Source organism: Coregonus clupeaformis, unplaced genomic scaffold (assembly GCF_020615455.1).
Source record: "Coregonus clupeaformis isolate EN_2021a unplaced genomic scaffold, ASM2061545v1 scaf0047, whole genome shotgun sequence".
In the NCBI taxonomy this organism is placed as follows: Eukaryota; Metazoa; Chordata; class Actinopteri; order Salmoniformes; family Salmonidae; genus Coregonus; species Coregonus clupeaformis.
Genome location: NW_025533502.1, coordinates 168,949 through 186,700, shown reverse-complemented (window position 1 = coordinate 186,700; position 17,752 = coordinate 168,949). Strand labels below are relative to the sequence as shown.

The 17,752-nt window shown below is 47.9% G+C and overlaps 1 pseudogene; it reads right to left on the bottom strand.

Moving 5' to 3' along the window:
- Nucleotides 1–16,096, bottom strand: part of LOC121551190 — a 40,999-nt pseudogene extending 24,903 nt beyond the window's left edge.
- Between the last annotated feature and the right edge of the window lie 1,656 nt (nucleotides 16,097–17,752).

The following is a 17,752-nucleotide window of genomic DNA, read 5'->3' as shown; positions in this document are numbered from 1 at the left end:
CAATCTTAGTCCTGTATTGACGCTTTGCCTGTTTGATGGTTAATCTGAGGGCATAGCGGGATTTCTTATAAGCGTCTGGATTAGTGTTCTGCTCCTTGAAAGCGGAAGCTGTAGCCTTTAGCTTGGTGCAGGTGTTGCCTGTAATCCATGGCTTCTGGTTGGGTTATGTACATACGGTCACTGTGGGGGCGACGTCGTCGATGCACTTATTGATGAAGCCTGTGACTGAGGTAGTATACTCCTCAATGCCATTGGATGAATCCCAGAACATATTCCAGTCTGTGCTAGCAAAACAGTCCTGTAGCATAGCATCTGCGTCATCTGACCACTTCCGTATTGAGCGAGTCACTGGTACTTCCTGTTTTAGTTTTTGCTTGTAAGCAAGAATCAGGAGGATAGAATTATGGTCAGATTTGCCAAATGGAGAGTGAGGGAGAGCTTTGTATGTGTCTCTGTGTGTGGAGTAAAGGTGGTCTAGAGTTTTTTCCCTCTGGTTGCACATGACATGCTGGTAGATGTTTGGTAAAACGGATTTAGGTTTGCCTGCATTAAAGTCCCCGGCCACTAGGAGCGCCACTTCTGGATTAGCATTTTCTTGTTTGCTTATGGCCTTATACAGCTCGTTGAGTGCGGTCTTAGTGCCAGCATCGGTTTGTGGTGGTAAACAGATGGCTACGAAAAATATAGATGAAAACTCTCTTGGTAGATAGTGTGGCATACAGTTTATCATGAGGTACTACCTCAGGCGAGCAATACCTCAAGACTTCCTTAATATTAGACATTATTGACAAATATACACACAACCCCAACCCTCGTCTTACCAGACGTAGCTGTTCAGTCCTGCAGATGAATGGAAAACCCAGCCAAATGTACAGTTCCTTGCAAAAGTATTCATCACCCTAGGCGTTTTTCCTATTTTGTTGCATTACAACCTGTAATTTAAGGCTGTCCATGTGGAGAATGTGAATGAATGGAACCCATGCAAAGGAAATAGACTAAGTAGGTTTAATTGAGCTTGAAGACAGAGCTTTCTGAAAATTCCTACATTTGGCTTTAGGGTGGTTCATCAAGTATGAGTGGGAAGTAATGACACGCTAGAGAAAGGCAGGGTCATAATATAATAATATAATATAGTAATATAACAATACAGTGCCTTGCAAAAGTATTCATCCCCCTTAGCGTTTTTCCTATTTTGTTGCATTTCAACCTGTAATTGAAATTGATTTTTATTTGGATTTCATGTAATGGACATACACAAAATAGTCCAAATTGGTGAAGTGAAACAACAAAAATAACTTGTTTCAAAAGTGGTGGGTGCATATGTATTCACCCCCTTTGCTATGAAGCCCCTAAATAAGATCTGGTGCAACCAATTACCTTCAGAAGTCACATAATTAGTTAAATAAAGTCCACCTGTGTGCAATCTAAGTGTCACATGATCTCAGTATATATATATATACACCTGTTCTGAAAGGCCCCAGAGTCTGCAACACCACTAAGCAAGGGGCACCACCAAGCAAGCGGCACCATGAAGACCAAGGAGCTCTCCAAACAGGTCAGGGACAAAGATGTGGTGAAGTACAGATCAGGGTTGGGTTATAAAAAATATCCGAAACTTTGAACATCCCACGGAGCACCATTAAATCCATTATTTAAAAATGGAAAGAATATGGCACCACAACAAACCTGCCAAGAGAGGGCCGCACACCAAAACTCACAGACCAGGCAAGGAGGGCATTAATCATAGAGGCAACAAAGAGACCAAAGATCACCCTGAAGGAGCTGCAAAGCTCCACAGCGGAGATTGGAGTATCTGTCCATAGGACCACTTTAAGCCGTACACTCCACAGAGCTGGGCTTTACGGAAGAGTGGCCTGAAAAAAGCCATTGCTTAAAGAAAAAATAAGCAAACACATTTGATGTTCGCCAAAAGGCATGTCGGAGACTCCCCAAACATATGGAAGAAGGTACTCTGGTCAGATGAGACTAAAATTGAGCTTTTTGGCCATCAAGGAAAATGCTATGTCTGGCGCAAACCCAACACCTCTAATCACCCCGAGAACACCATCCCCACAGTGAAGCATGGTGGTGGCAGCATCATGCTGTGGGGATGTTTTTCATCGGCAGGGACTGAGAAACTGGTCAGAATTGAAGCAATGATGGATGGCGCTAAATACAGGGAAATTCTTGAGGGAATTTCAGAGATTTGAGACTGGGACGCAGGTTCACCTTCCAGCAGGACAATGACCCTAAGCATACTGCTAAAGCAACACTCAAGTGGTTTAAGGGGAAACATTTAAATGTCTTGGAATGGCCTAGTCAAAGCCCAGACCTCAATCCAAGTGAGAATCTGTGTTATGATTTAAAGATTGCTGTACACCAGCGGAACCCATCCAACTTCAAGGAGCTGGAGCAGTTTTGCCTTGAAGAATGGGCAAAAATCCCAGTGGCTAGATGTGCCAAGCTTATGGAGACATACCCCAAGAGATTTACAACTGTAATTGCTGCAAAAGGTGGCTCCACAAAGTTTTGACTCTGGGGGAGTGAATAGTTATGCACGCTCAAGTTCTGTTTTTTTGTCTTATTTCTTGTTCGTTTCACAATAAAAAATATTTTGCATCTTCAAAGTGGTAGTCATGTTGTGTAAATCAAATGATACAAACAATCAATTTTAATTCCAGGTTGTAAGGCAACAAAATAGGAAAAATGCCAAGGGGGGTGAATACTTTCGCAAGCCACTGTATATTATCCGTTTGGCAGCAACATTATGTACAAAGTAAGTTACAAACAATGTGAAAAAACACAAAATAACACAGTTGGTTAGGAGCCAGTAAAACGGCAGCCATCCCCTCCAGCACCATTGAGTGGCCAGATGGAAGCCACTCCTCAGTAAAAGGCACATGACAGCCCACTTGGAGTTTGCCAAAAGGCACCTAAAGGACTCTCAGACCATGAGAAACAAGATTCTCTGGTCTGATGAAACCAAGATTGAACTCTTTGGCCTGAATGCCAAGTGTCACATCTGGAGGAAACCTGGCACCATCCCTACGGTTGTCACGACTTCCGCTGAGGCTGCCTCCCCTCCTTGTTCGGGCAGGTTTCGGCGTTCGGCGTCACTGGCTTACTAGCTACTGCCGATCCATTTATCATCACTCCATTTGTCTCGTCTTCAATCACACACACCTGGTCCTTATCCCTCATTAGTCATTGTATAAGTGTTCCCTCTGCTTCTTTGTCTGTGTGGGTGATTGTTTATTGTGGAGGTTAGTGAAGCTCGGTGGAGCTCGTGTATTTTGTATCGACAGGAGTATTTCCCATGTGCCTTGTATTTTCCAGTGCGCCTGTTTTGTGCTCTGGAGTGTGTTTGACGCATTTCTGCGTAAACCTGTATTTTGCAGATTAAAGCCTGTTATTCTGTGATTTACCCTCCTGCGCCTGACTCCTTCAACACCACCTCATCACAGAATCACCCACACGCTATGGAGTCAGCGGGAGAGACGCGCATGCCTGGAGTCGTGGAACGGGTCCAGGAGCATTCAACTATGCTAGCCAGCTTGGGTGAAGCGATGGATCGGGTTCTTCAGGTCGTCCAACGCCTGGAGAAGAGAGATCCCGATCCGTCGAGTCCAGCTGGTCAACCAGATCCCGCCACCTACACCCCAGCACCCGGAGGGATCCAGATATCCCGACCACGGGAGTTCGACGGGACAGCGGCGCTGTGCCAAGGATTCCTTCTCCAACTGGAGCTCTACTTCTCCATTATCCGGCCGGTCCCATAGGAGCGGGAGAGGGTGTCCGCCCTCGTCTCCTGCCTCTCGGGGAAAGCCCTGGAGTGGGCACCGCGTTGGAGAACTACGGGTCTTCGATCACCCGCCCGAAGGTCGAGAGGCAGGCGAGCGGCTGGTCCACCTGAGGCAGGGGACGAGGACTGCGCAGCACTGCGCAGGACTTCGCATTGGTGTTTCGAACTCTGGCAGCTGGGTACGGGTGGAACGAGCGGGCCCTGATCGACCATTTCCGGTGCCATCTGCGAGAGGACGTCCAGCGGGAGCTAGCCTGCCGTGACACCATGTTGTCCATCTCGCAACTGGTGGATATGGCCATTTGTTTGGACCACCTGCTGGCAACCAGAGGACGTCCTGGAGGAGGTCTGCCCGTTTCCATCCCGGCCGACTCGGATCCAGAACCGATGGAGATGGGTGGAACCGCTAGCCGAGAGAGCGGAGGACGACAGCGCAAATGCCACACTGGTGGCGCGAAGGGACATTTCACCACACGTTTTCATCAACGCTCTTCTGGGTTTGGAGGCGGCAGGCAGGGCACTCTCGCATCATCCCAGGTAACGAACACCCACACTCGTTCAGAGCCCTCTGCTGCGCACTGTAAAATACACATCTCCTTTCCTGAGCACATGGTGGTTCCCCAGTGTAAGGCGCTAGTCGATTCAGGCGCAGCTGGGAACTTTATGGACAGGGCATTCGCACACTGTATAGGCATTCCATTGATTCCCCTATCCATTCCACGCCCCATCAGAGCACTTGATAGTCGACCATTAGGGTCCGGGTTGGTTAAGGAAGTTACTGCACCAGTCACCATGATTACCCAGGAGACTCATTGTGAGCAGGTTACTTTATCCATTATTGAGTCTCCTGCTTTCCCTTTTATTTATTTTATTTTATTTAACCTTTATTTAACCAGGTAAGCCAGTTGAGAATAAGTTCTCATTTACAACTGCGACCTGGCCAAGATAAAGCAAAGCAGGTCGATAAAAACAACAACACAGAGTTACATAAGGAATAAACAAAAACGTACAGTCAAAATATATATATACAGTGTGTGCAAATGTGGTACGTTATGGAGGTAAGGCAATAAATAGGCCATAGTGCAAAATATTTACAATTTAGAATTAACACTGGAGTGATATATGTGCAGAAGATGATGTGCAAATAGAGATACTGGGGTGCAAATTAGCAAAATAAATAACAATGTAAATAACAATATGGGGATGAGGTAGTTGGGTGGGCTAATTACAGATGGGCTGTGTACAGGTACAGTGATCGGTAAGCTGCTCTGACAGCTGATGCTTAAAGTTAATGAGGGAGATAAGTGTCTCCGGCTTCAGAGATTTTTGTAGTTTGTTCCAGTCATTTGCAGCAGAGAACTGGAAGGAATGGCGGCCAAAGGAGGTGTTGGCTTTGGGGATGACCAGTGAGATATACCTGCTGGAGCGCATACTACGGGTGGGTGTTGCTATGGTGACCAATGAGCTAAGATAAGGCTGGAATTTGCCTAGAAGTGATTTACAGATGACCTGGAACCAGTGGGTTTGGCGACGAATATGTAGTGAGGGCCAGCCAACGAGAGCGTACAGGTCACAATGGTGGGTAGTATATGGGGCTTTGGTGACAAAACGGATGGCACTGTGATAGACTACATCCAATTTGCTGAGTTGAGTGTTGGAAGCTATTTTGTAAATGACATCGCCAAAGTCAAGGATCGGTAGGATAGTCAGTTTTACGAGGGCATGTTTAGCAGCATGAGTGAAGGAGGCTTTGTTGCGAAACAGGAAGCCAATTCTAGATTTAACTTTGGATTGGAGATGCTTAATATGAGTCTGGAAGGAGAGTTTACGGTCTAACCAGACACCTAGGTATTTGTAGTTGTCCACATAATCTAAGACAGACCCACCGAGAGTAGTGATTCTAGTCGGCGGGCGGGTGCAAGCAGCGTTCGATTGAAGCGCATGCATTTAGTTTTACTAGCGTTTAAGAGCAGTTGGAGGCCACGGAAGGAGTGTTGTATGGCATTGAAGCTCGTTTGGAGGTTTGTTAACACAGTGTCCAATGAAGGGCCAGATGTATACAAAATGGTGTCGTCTGCGTAGAGGTGGATCTGAGAGTCACCAGCAGCAAGAGCGACATCATTGATATACACAGAGAATAGAGTCGGCCCGAGATTTGAACCCTGTGGCACCCCCATAGAGACTGCCAGAGGTCCAGACAACAGGCCCTCCGATTTGAACTCTATCTGAAAAGTAGTTGGTGAACCAGGCGAGGCAGTCAGTTGAGAAACTAAGGCTATTTAGTCTGCCAATAAGAATGCGGTGATTGACAGAGTCAAAAGCCTTGGCCAGGTCGATGAAGACAGCTGCACAGTACTGTCCTTGAGCGTGGCTGAGGTGCACCCATGACCAGCTCGGAAACCAGACTGCATAGTGGAGAAGGTACGGTGGGATTCGAAGTGGTCGGTGATCTGTTTGTTAACTTGGCCTTCAAATACTTTCAAAAGGCAGGGTAGGATGGATATAGGTCTGTAACAGTTTGGATCTAGAGTGTCACCCCCTTTGAAGAGGGGGATGACCGCGGCAGCTTTCCAATCTCTGGGGATCTCAGACGATACGAAAGAGAGGTTGAACAGGCTAGTAATAGGGGTTGCGACAATTCAGATTGTCTAGCCCAGCTGATTTGTAGGGGTCAAGATTTTGCAGCTCTTTCAGGACATCAGCTATCTGAATTTGGGTGAAGGAGAAGTGGGGGGGGCATGGGCAAGTTGCAGCGGAGGGTGCAGAGCTGGTGGCCGGGGTAGGGGTAGCCAGGTGGAAAGCATGGCCAGCCGTAGCAAAATGCTTATTGAAATTCTCGATTATCGTAGATTTATCGGTGGTGACAGTGTTTCCTTGCCTCAGTGCAGTGGGTAGCAGGGAGGAAGTGCTTTTATTCTCCATGGACTTTAGTGTCCCAAAACTTTTTGGAGTTAGTGCTACAGGATGCAAATTTCTGTTTGAAAAAGCTAGCCTTTGCTTTCCTAACTGATTGCGTATATTGGTTCCTGACTTCCCTGAAAAGTTGCATATCGCGGGGGCTGTTCGATGCTAATGCAGTACGCCACAGGATGTTTTTGTGCTGGTCAAGGGCAGTCAAGTCTTTGGTGAACCAGGGGCTATATCTGTTCTTAGTTCTGAATTTTTTGAATGGGGCATGCTTATTTAAGATGGAGAGGAAAGCACTTTTGAAGAACATCCAGGCATCCTCTACTGACGGAATGAGGTCAATATCCATCCAGGATACCCGGGCCAGGTCAATTAGAAAGGCCTGCTCGCTAAAGTGTTTTAGGGAGCGTTTGACAGTGATGAGGGGTGGTCGTTTGACCGCAGACCCATTACGGACGCAGGCAATGAGGCAGTGATCGCTGAGATCCTGGTTGAAGACAGCGGAGGTGCATTTAGTGGGTCAATTAGTCAGGATGATATCTATGAGGGTGCCCATGTTTACGGATTTAGGGTTGTAACTGGTAGGTTTTTTGATAATTTGTGTGAGATTGAGGGCATCTAGTTTGGATTGTAGGACGGCCGGGGTGTTAAGCATTTCCCAGTTTAGGTCACCAAGCAGTACGAACTCTGAGGATAGATAGGGGGCAAGCAATTCACATATGGTGTCCAGGGCACAACTGGGGGCTGAGGGGGGGCTGTAGCAAGCGGCAACAGTGAGAGACTTATTTTTGGAAAGGTGGATTTTTAGAAGTAGAAGCTCAAACTGTTTGGGCACAGACCTGGATAGTATGATAGAGCTCTGCAGGCTCTCTCTACAGTAGATTTCAACTCCGCCCCCTTTGGCAGTTCTATCTAGATGGAGAATGTTGTAGTTCGGGATGGACATTTCAGAATTTTTGGTGGCCTTCCTAAGCCAGGATTCAGACACTGCTAGAACATCAGGGTTGGCAGAGTGTGCTAACGCAGTGAATAACTCAAACTTGGGGAGGAGGCATCTGATGTTAACATGCAAGAAACCAAAGTTTTTACGGTTACAGAAGTCAACAAATGATAGCGCCTGGGGAGTAGGAGTGATATTGGGGGCTACAGGGCCTGGGTTAACCTCTACATCACCAGAGGAACAGAGGAATATAATAAATATACGGCTAAAGGCTTTAAGAACTGGTCTTCTAGTGCGTTGGGTACAGAGAATAAACGGGGCAGATTTCCGGGCGTTGTAGAATAGATTCAGGGCATTATGTACAGACATGGATATGGAAGCATATGAGTACAGTGGAGGTGCACCTAAGCATTGGGTAACGATGAAAGAGATAGCATCACTGGAGGTACCGATTGATCTGGTCTCTGCGTGTATTAGGTATCCCTTGGCTAGCACTCCACAACCCCACCTTCTCATGGCCGCAGAGGTTTCTCACAGGGTGGTCGCGAGAGTGTCAGGGTAGGTGTCTAGGTGTTTCCGTTGGTGTAACCACGGTAGAAAGTCCAGACAGTACTTCCACCATGCGCATTCCCCCTGAATACCTCGATCTGGCGCAAGCGTTCTCTAAAACGCAGGCGACTAAGTTACCACCTCATCGGGCGGGGGATTGCGCGATAAACCTCCGGGTAGACGCTGTACCTCCCAGGAGTCATATATACCCCGTCACAGGCTGAAACGGTGGCTATGGAGACATATGTCACCGAGTCCCTGCGCCAGGGGTATATATGTCCCTCCACTTCCCCCGCCTCCTCGAGTTTCTTCTTTGTGAAGAAGGACGGAGGTCTGCGCCCGTGCATTGATTATCGACCACTGAACAGGGAGACGATAAGATTTAGTTATCCTCTCCCCCTCATTCCTTCAGTGATTGAATCAATGCATGGGGTGCGCTTCTTCACCAAATTAGATCTCAGGAGTGCGTACAACCTGGTACGTATCCGAGAAGGAGATGAGTGGACGACAGCATTCAGCACAACCACGGGGCATTATGAATACCTGGTGATGCCCTATGGTTTGATGAATGCTCCCTCAGTTTTCCAGTCCTTTGTGAACGAGGTGCTTCGGGACATGCTTGGTCGCGGTGTAGTGGTGTACATCGATGACATCCTGGTGTATTCCGCTACGCGCGCCTAGCATGTGTCCCTGGTTCGCAAGGGGCTGGCACGACTGTTGGAAAATGACCTTTATGCTAAGGCCGATTCATCACTACCGTTCGTAGTGGAGGTGGATGCTTCCGAGGTTGGGATAGGAGCTGTCCTGTCTCAATGCTCGGGTACGCCACCCACGCTCCGCCCCTGTGCGTTCTTCTTGAAGAAGCTCAGCCCGGCAGAGCAGAACTACGGCGTTGGTGATCGGGAGCTGTTGGCTGTTGTCCGAGCCTTGACCGTGTGGAGGCATTGGCTCGAGGGGGTGAAACACCCTTTCCTCGTCTGGACGGACCACCATAACCTGGAGTACATCCGGGCAGCGAGGAGGCTGAATCCTCGCCAGGCCAGGTGGGCCCAATTCTTCACCCGGTTTGATTTCACTCTATCATACATCCCGGGTACGAAGAACGTGAAGGCAGACGCACTGTCCCGGCTGTATGACACAGAGGAGAGGCCCAGCGACAACACCCCCATACTGCCGGCCTCCTGCATTGTGGCGCCGGTAGTATGGGCGATGGACGCGGATATAGAGCAGGCATTATGCACGGATCCCTCTCCACCTCAGATGGGCTACAGTACGTGCCTGCTCTTATCCGTGATCGTCTGATCTACTGGGCACACACGTCACCCTCCTCTGGTCACCCAGGTATCGGCCGTACAGTGCGCTGCCTGACCGGAAAATACTGGTGGCCTACCTTGGCTAAGGACGTGAGGTTGTATGTCTCCTCCTGCTCAGTGTGCGCCCAGAGTAAGGCACCTAGGCACCTCCCAGCTGGTAAGTTACAACCTTTATTAGTTCCACAACGACTATGGTCTCACCTAAGTGTTGATTTTCTAACTGATCTTCCCCTCTCCCAAGGTAACACCACCATCCTGGTTGTTTTTCTAAAGCCTGCCGCCTCCTTCCTCTGCCCGGTCTCCCCACGGCTCTGCAAACTGCGGAGGCCCTGTTTACTCACGTCTTCCGGCACTACGGGGTACCAGAGGATATAGTGTCTGACCGAGGTCCCCAGTTCACGTCCAAGGTCTGGAAGGCGTTCATGGAACGTCTGGGGGTCTCGGTCAGCCTGACCTCTGGGTTCCACCCCGAGAGTAATGGGCAGGTGGAATGGGTAAATCAGGACGTGGGTAGGTTCCTGCAGTCCTACTGCCAGGACCGGCCGAGGGAGTGGTCGTTCTTGCCATGGGCAGAATATGCCCAGAACTCTCTCCGCCACTCCTCCACTAACCTAACACCTTTCCAGTGTGTTCTAGGTTACCAACCGGTTCTGGCACCGTGGCACCAGAGCCAGACCAAGGGTCCTGCGGTGGATGACTGGTTTCGGCGCACGAAGGAGACGTGGGATGCTGCCCACGTTCACCTCCAACACGCCGTGCGTCGTCAGAAGGCTAACGCTGACCACCATCGCCGTGAGGCCCCTGTCTTCGTACCGGGGGATCGGGTCTGGCTCTCGACTCGGAATCTGCCCCTCCACCTGCCCTGCCGGAAGCTGAGCCCGCGGTTTGTGGGGCCGTTCAAAGTCCTGAGGAGAGTCAACAAGGTCACTTATAGGTTATTACTTCCCCCTGATTACCGTATTAACCCCTCGTTTCATGTGTCTCTCCTCAGGCCGGTGGTAGCTGGTCCGCTCCAGGAGTCTGAGGTGCGGTAGGTCCCTCCACCTACTCTGGACATCGAGGGGGCCCCGGCGTACTCTGTCCGTTCCTTCCAGGATTCAAGGCGTCGGGTGGGGGGCCTTCAGTACCTCGTGGTGTGGGAGGGGTACGGTCCGGAGGAACGGTGCTGGGTCCCGGTGAGGGATATCCTCGATCCCTCCATGTTACGGGATTTCCACTGTCGCCATCCGGCTCGCCCTGCTCCGCGTCCTCCTGGCCGTCCCCAAGGCCGGGGTCGGCGAGCTGCTGGAGTCGCGCGTCATTTTTTTGGGGAGGTACTATCACGACTTCCGCCGAGGCTGCCTCCCCTCCTTGTTCGGGCAGGTTTTGGCGATACCGGCTTACTAGCTACTGCCGATCCATTTATCATCACTCCATTTGTCTTGTCTTCAATCACACACATCTGGACCTTATCCCTCATTAGTCATTGTATAAGTGTTCCCTCTGCTTCCTTGTCTGTGTGGGTGATTGTTTATTGTGGAGGTTAGTGAAGCTCGGTGGAGCTCATGTATTTTGTATCGACGGGAGTATTTCCCGTGTGCCTTGTATTTTCCAGTGCGCCTGTTTTGTGCCCTGGAGTGTGTTTGACGCATTTCTGCGTAAACCTGTATGTTGCGGATTAAAGCCTGTTATTCTGTGATTTACCCTCCTGCGCCTGACTCCTTCAACACCACCTCATCACAACGGTGAAGCATGGTGCTAGCAGCATTATGCTGTGGGGATGTTTTTCAGTGGCAGGGCCTGGAAGACTAGTCAGGATCGAGAGAAAGATGAACGAAGCAAAGTACAGAGAGATCCTTGATGAAAACCTGCTCCAGAGGACCTCAGACTGGGGTGAAGATTCACCTTCCAACAGGACAACGACCCTAAGCACACAGCCAAGACAACGCAGGAGTGGCTTCGGGACAAGTCTCTGAATGTCCTTGAGTGGCCCAACCAGAGCCCGGACTTGAACCCAATCGAACATCTCTGGAGAGACCTGAAAATAGCTGTGCAGCGACGCTCCTCATCCAACCTGACTGAGCTTGAGAGGATCTGCAGAGAAGAATGGGAGAAACTCGCCAAATACAGGTGTGCCAAGGTTGTAGCGTCATCCCCAAGAAGAATCGAGACTGTAATCGCTGCCAAAGGTGCTTCAACAAAGTAATGAGTAAAGGGTCTGAATACTTAAGTTAATGTGATAGTTTTTTTATTTTTATACATTTGCAAATATTTCTAATAATCAGTTTTTGCTTTGTCATTATGGGGTATTGTGTGTAGATTGATGAGTGGGGAAAACGATTTAATCAATTTTTGAATAAGGCTGTAGATTTTGTAATAAGGCTGTCTGAATACTTTCCGAATGTACTGTATATAGCAGATTGTGTCTGCTGGAGTTCAAATTAGATACCACAGAAATATCCCTCAACCTTTCTTATCCCACAGAAATATCCCTCAACCTCTTAAGCCTGTTACCACCCTAATCCCATACACACACCCCTCCACCCATCCTGTTCATTCGCGTGATGTAATTCCCTCGGTGGTGCAATGCAAATCTGCACCACAGGGCCCACTAAGCAGCTTTGTGGTGCCTGCCTCATTCCTAAAACAAATGTTGAGGGAGAGGAGACACCAGCGGTGTATTTATTAGTGCACACTGTAGCAAAACGAAAATGAGCGTTTCTTAGTGGACAAGTTCAGGTTAGTCCCTCACAGTCTCGTCCAGTTTGCTTCCGTCTGTTTCCTAGTGAATACACACCAGGCAGAAACACTCAGCTTCACAGGGACCAAGCACGGCATTATGGGTTGGTTTGCCATGTTGGAATTTTGAAAAGCCCCTTGTTAAAAACTTTTACCAAAGGAAGAGTAGAATGAATTGGGGATAATATTGAGTGATAATGTTTTGCGATCAAATATACTATTTCATGCCCTCATTATTTCCATGAAACACTGGTCAATATTTGAGCCAGTAGCCTACATACATTATTTTTATATCTATTCCATATTTGTTTTGTAGATCTGTAAAATCATCCTGAACTCGTACAATTTAAAATCAAATTGACCTCTGTTGTATTTTGACCAAATCGTAAGAACATAGCATACCAGGGGAGGAAGGGGAGAAACCATCTCCCTAGTAAATTTGGGAGAAATGTAAATGAATAAAACATTTAAAAATCCTCTTTGTATGTGTAGGTTATGACATTGTGATTGTAGCTGTGGTACCCTAACTGTATGACACCTTACAGGTCTTTGTTTGGAACTTCATCCAAACATGTGATCAGAAACAGCCAAAGCCCCTTCACTCTATTTCTAACCTGTCCTCCATGTCTGCTGGCCTGTCTCTAGGTATGTCACTGTCAGCAGAGACGATCTCTCCACCTTCAGAGGAATGTCTCTGCCGAGAGCTAATGATGGGTGTCGGTAACTGCTCCGTCTGACCAGTTCTTCTATTTTAACTGCTCTATCACTGCCTGTCCAGACTAATAGATTACTTCCTCTTCCTGCCACAATCAAATAACCTCACCACCCATTACAATTACAACCACTCACTCTCCTCACTCCACAGGTAAAGCGTCAGGTAGTTTCAGATTGACAATAGAATGGCTGCGATCCTGAAATGCCCATTGATGGTAATTAGGTGACAGCACCAGCGGGACCCCTCTGCCTCCCTGGACTGCGCTCTCCCTAATCTCTTCTATGGGACACAGTGGAAATGACAAAGCCCATTACCATGACGACCCGGATGACACGCGTAATGGTGCTCAATGGCTGACTGACCATATGCACCGTGCAGAGCGAAGAGACAGGGGAGACAAGCATGGCTGCCCTTCAGTTGTACCGTACGTGACAAGTGTCGCATGCCTTCACGCTGTTCTTTCGGAAAATTTCCAGGAGAGAGTTTCTAACAATCTTTTTGGATCCCCTAATTGATGACTATATTTCTGATTCTCGTTGAGTAGAGAACCTTCCCCTATGTGGGCTAACATTCCCAGTGGGCTGCTACACTGGATGCTGACTGTATTTTGAGATATGACTCAATGCTCACTCAATTGAGTGAATGGTTTCTGAAATTGACATACATATGACATAACTGAGCCTACCTGTGATTAGAATTCAATATACTGCCTGCTGTTGACAGGTAAACCCACAGGCTACACTAAGGGAGTAGAGCAGTGGAGGTTGCTGAGGGGAGGACGGCTCATAATAGTGGCTGGAATGGAGTCAATGGAATGGTATCAAACATGGTTTCCGTGTGGTTGATACCATTCCATTTGCTCCGTTCCAGCCATTACTATGAGCCGTCCTCTCCTCAGCCGCCTCCACTGGAGTAGAGCAGCACACAAGACCATGTCATCATCCTGCCATGCCAAGACACATTCCTAGTAACATTTGTTGAATGGCAAAGTTTTCTGATTCTAATTGTTGACATGCTAAGGAGTGTAACTAAAGACAATGTGAGCTTCAGCACTGAGCTTCAGCACTGCGCTAACTAATGGTGATTCTATTTGATCACCATTTGCTTGTCTGTGATAGAACCAACCAACCTCTAAAGGGAAATTATGCAAACATGAACATTTTCCTACTTTGAATTTCTTAATAATAATAAGCCATTTAGCAGACGCTTTTTTCCAAAGCGACTTACAGTCATGCGTGCATACATTTTTTTTGTGTATGGGTGGTCCCGGGGTTCGAACCCACTACCTTGGCGTTACAAGCGCCGTGCTCTACCAGCTGAGCTACAGAGGACCTCAACTATAACGCATGAAGTGTGGATTTGCATGTCAATTACACTGGAGGTTGGTCGTGCTGAGCACAGTACAGCAATACATGAATTTGTACTCTACTTTTCTCAGAACAGTGTATTTAATGTAATGCCAGGTTTTTAGCAATTAAAAGTGTCGACCTCAAAAAATAAAATCCTTTCAAAAGCAATTCTAAAGCTCCCTGAGAATGTGAGTTGTTTTTCTCCCAACGGGTTCACAGCAGGCCTACTACATACTTTTATCCATCCCTTTCTTTTCTCAACATAGAGCATGCAGAACCTCCCTGGTGAGTCAATGTTCAGACCACATGGGAAATAGAAATCCGTGTAGAGTTTTGGTTTGCTCAGTTCTGGGTGGATTCCAAGGAACATATAGCAGGTCAATCTCCAGGAACCCCTACAGTGACCCTACATGGGGTTCAGCTAACTTTATTCTTTGCAATTCTTCTGCAGCTAGATGTGCACCTTCAGCGAGGATATTGAATGTATCACCCAATACATTTCCTACTCAAAATATTGTCCAAACATCAAATTAACTCCCATTTTTCATCTCAGTAGAGACTATACAAAAACACTTAAATAATGTACATTATAGCAATAAATAGATACATTGGCTGGATAATTACCTTGCTTGACAGAGACAAATCTTTTGTTGGCTGCCTGGAAAATTACTTGTGGGTGACTCTCCTCTAGATCGAACAGCTCGTCCTTGCCAGGCTTGGAGCACCTGCCTGAGCGCAATGTGCCAGTCGGGCCCATGGGTGTCAGGTACTTCCCATCGCAGTCCTTGAAGGCCAGCTTGCCCGACTTGAGCTCCAGGGTGAAGCTGGTGGTGGGGTGTTCTCTTTGACCAGCTTCCCGTCATTGCTGAGGAAGCGGCTGTCGCACGTCTTCAGGAAGTACTTTCCTTCCAGGTAGACCAGGGTGACTAGGGAGTCCGAGCCCCAGGGGATGTTGCTGTCCACCGAGATCTCTCCTTCCCGGGCGAACAGGTGGGCATAGCGTTTGCGCGCCACGCTGAGCAGGCTGGCTTGCGGGTGGAGGGCCAGGTGGACGGCCCACAGCTCTGGCTCCCCAATGGCCTGGGCAAAGCAGGACAGGTAGTCAGCCGAGCCTCCGAAGAAGCGCAGGTATGGCTCCGACTGCAGCGCCCAGCGGCCGTCCGACTGGGCCACGATCAGGAAGCGGCAGCCGGGCGAGTCAGGCTGCTCTGCCCCACAGCTCACCTTGCCATCCTTGTCAGAGGCCAGGTAGCGGCCCAGGTGGCTGCGAAGGAACACTACCTGGGTGTCCTGGTCCTCCTGTTCCAGAGTCCAGATCTGCTTCTTCTTCATGCTGGAGGCCGAGGCGTTCACCTTGAAGCCGAAGGCCTCGGCTGTTAGGTAACGGCTCTCGTGGTTGATGAGGCCAAACTGCAGCTTCAAGGCTTTGTTAATTCCGTTCGTGGGCATCATCAATCCGTCGTCCATACACACACACACGCAGAGGTCTCGAGTGGAAAGCTTTAGGGTGAACGAGGGGGAGGGTAAAGGGGGACGTGTGCCCCTTTCTCTTCTCTCCAGGCGCAAATTTCCCTTGCTTTAACAACCTCCCTCAATCTGAATGCTTGACTTCCCTCTCTCTCTCTCTCTCCCCCCAGAGGGTTTGCACAGGCACTTGCTCTCTGTTACCTAATCAGCCGGGATTAAAATCAGCAGGACACAGCACCCCAATCCAACAAGCCTCTGACGTCACATACCAGTGCACTAAACCCACATCTCCCTCTCACATTTTCTCTTACCTTCATTCTCTTCTTATCTCCTCCTACAAATACACTTTATGTCACGCTCTCTCTATCACTCACACTTACATTCTCATTTCTCAGTCTTAAGTCTCTTCAGGCTGGCTCTCCATCACATAGTTAGGCCCGTATATACTGGCAAACCCATCCAGTATGGGGATTACCCCAGCACTGATCTGGTGAGCCACAGCCTAATTGGAAATCGTCCAGTCGAGTAAAGATGCTCTTCGTCTCCCTCTCGCTCTCTTCAGATTGTCATCTCTTTCCTTTCCCCTGCTCAAACAGGTTTTTTTTATCTCTGATGGATTGGGTTTTACAGGGACAATATATTGCTCAATAGTCACCATTTGAATCGCCAGATTTCCCTAATTCAAATAAGCTTGCGTAAACACAATGTTAACACGAGGGGATTTTAATAGGTCCACAAAGCCCTCTTTCACTTCTTTCCTTTCTCCCCTTTCTTTAGATGAACTGGGAGAGCGTGCCTTGAGTCTTAAACTAGGCGTTGAGTTTACTTGATTGATCAACTTGAATGTACAGTACCAGTTCCCTACGTTGTCAGGTTCAAGAGTGTGAGTCATTTATTGACCAAAGCAGAACGTTGTTTGACCAAATCATTAAAAAGCAGAACATTGTTTGGTCTAACACCCATAAACTACTCCAGGATATTCAAGAGAACAAGATTTAAAGTCATAAACTGAGAGAACTTGGCTGACCGAAGAATGCCATTTGGAAAACATTAAACAAGTTTAGCTGTCATTACTGTATTTAACACTAGGAACCATTCAGCACTTTCACATTAATTACAATTTACTATGACTGATATATTGATCTCTTTTCCATCAAACAGCCACTTGATAATATCCATTCTTTAGTTTAACACTGGCTAATAACCCCAGACCACTCTCCCCTGACAGTCTGCTGCCCAACCAGAAACCCAGAGATGTGACCTGTGAACTTCTCCAGGGCACACGCTACAATCATGACCTGTGACCTTCTCCAGGGCACACGTTATGATGGCCCTACCTAAGAGCATTACCAATCTCATTCACTAAGGTTTCTGGTGCCATAAGGAGTGTCTTATGCAAAGAAGTAATGGAAACACGAAACACTGCTTCTGCCTGTGCACAAGGCTGAGGCACAGCGTGAGAGCTCAATCTATTGCCACAGAGTTTAGTAGCGTTACGCACAATTTGTTTTGCATTAGTTCTGCATATAGTCATACAAAATACTGCGATATTTTGTGCCATTTTTGGGGGGAACATTATATAAATACAATTGCTCAGAGAAAGAGATTTAGTATAACAAGTAATAATAGGGGTCAAAATTATAGGCACCCCTGTTTTCAATACCTCACCATGCGATGATAATAGCAGAGCCTTTTTCTAAAATGTTTTATGAGTTGGAGAACACATTGGGAGGAATCTTAGACCATTCCCCCATGCATATTCTTTCCAGATCCTTTATTTCCTCTGTCTGCGCTTCTGGACTGCCCTCTACATTTAATGCCACAGGTTTTCAATGGGGTTCAAGTCCGCAGACTGAGACGGCCATTGTAAAATGTTGATTATGTGAGCAATTAACCATTTCTTTGTGGATTTTAATGTGTGCAAGGGGTTATTGTCTTGCTGGAAGATCCACTTGCGGCCAAGTTTCCGCTTCCTGGAAGAGGAAACCAGGG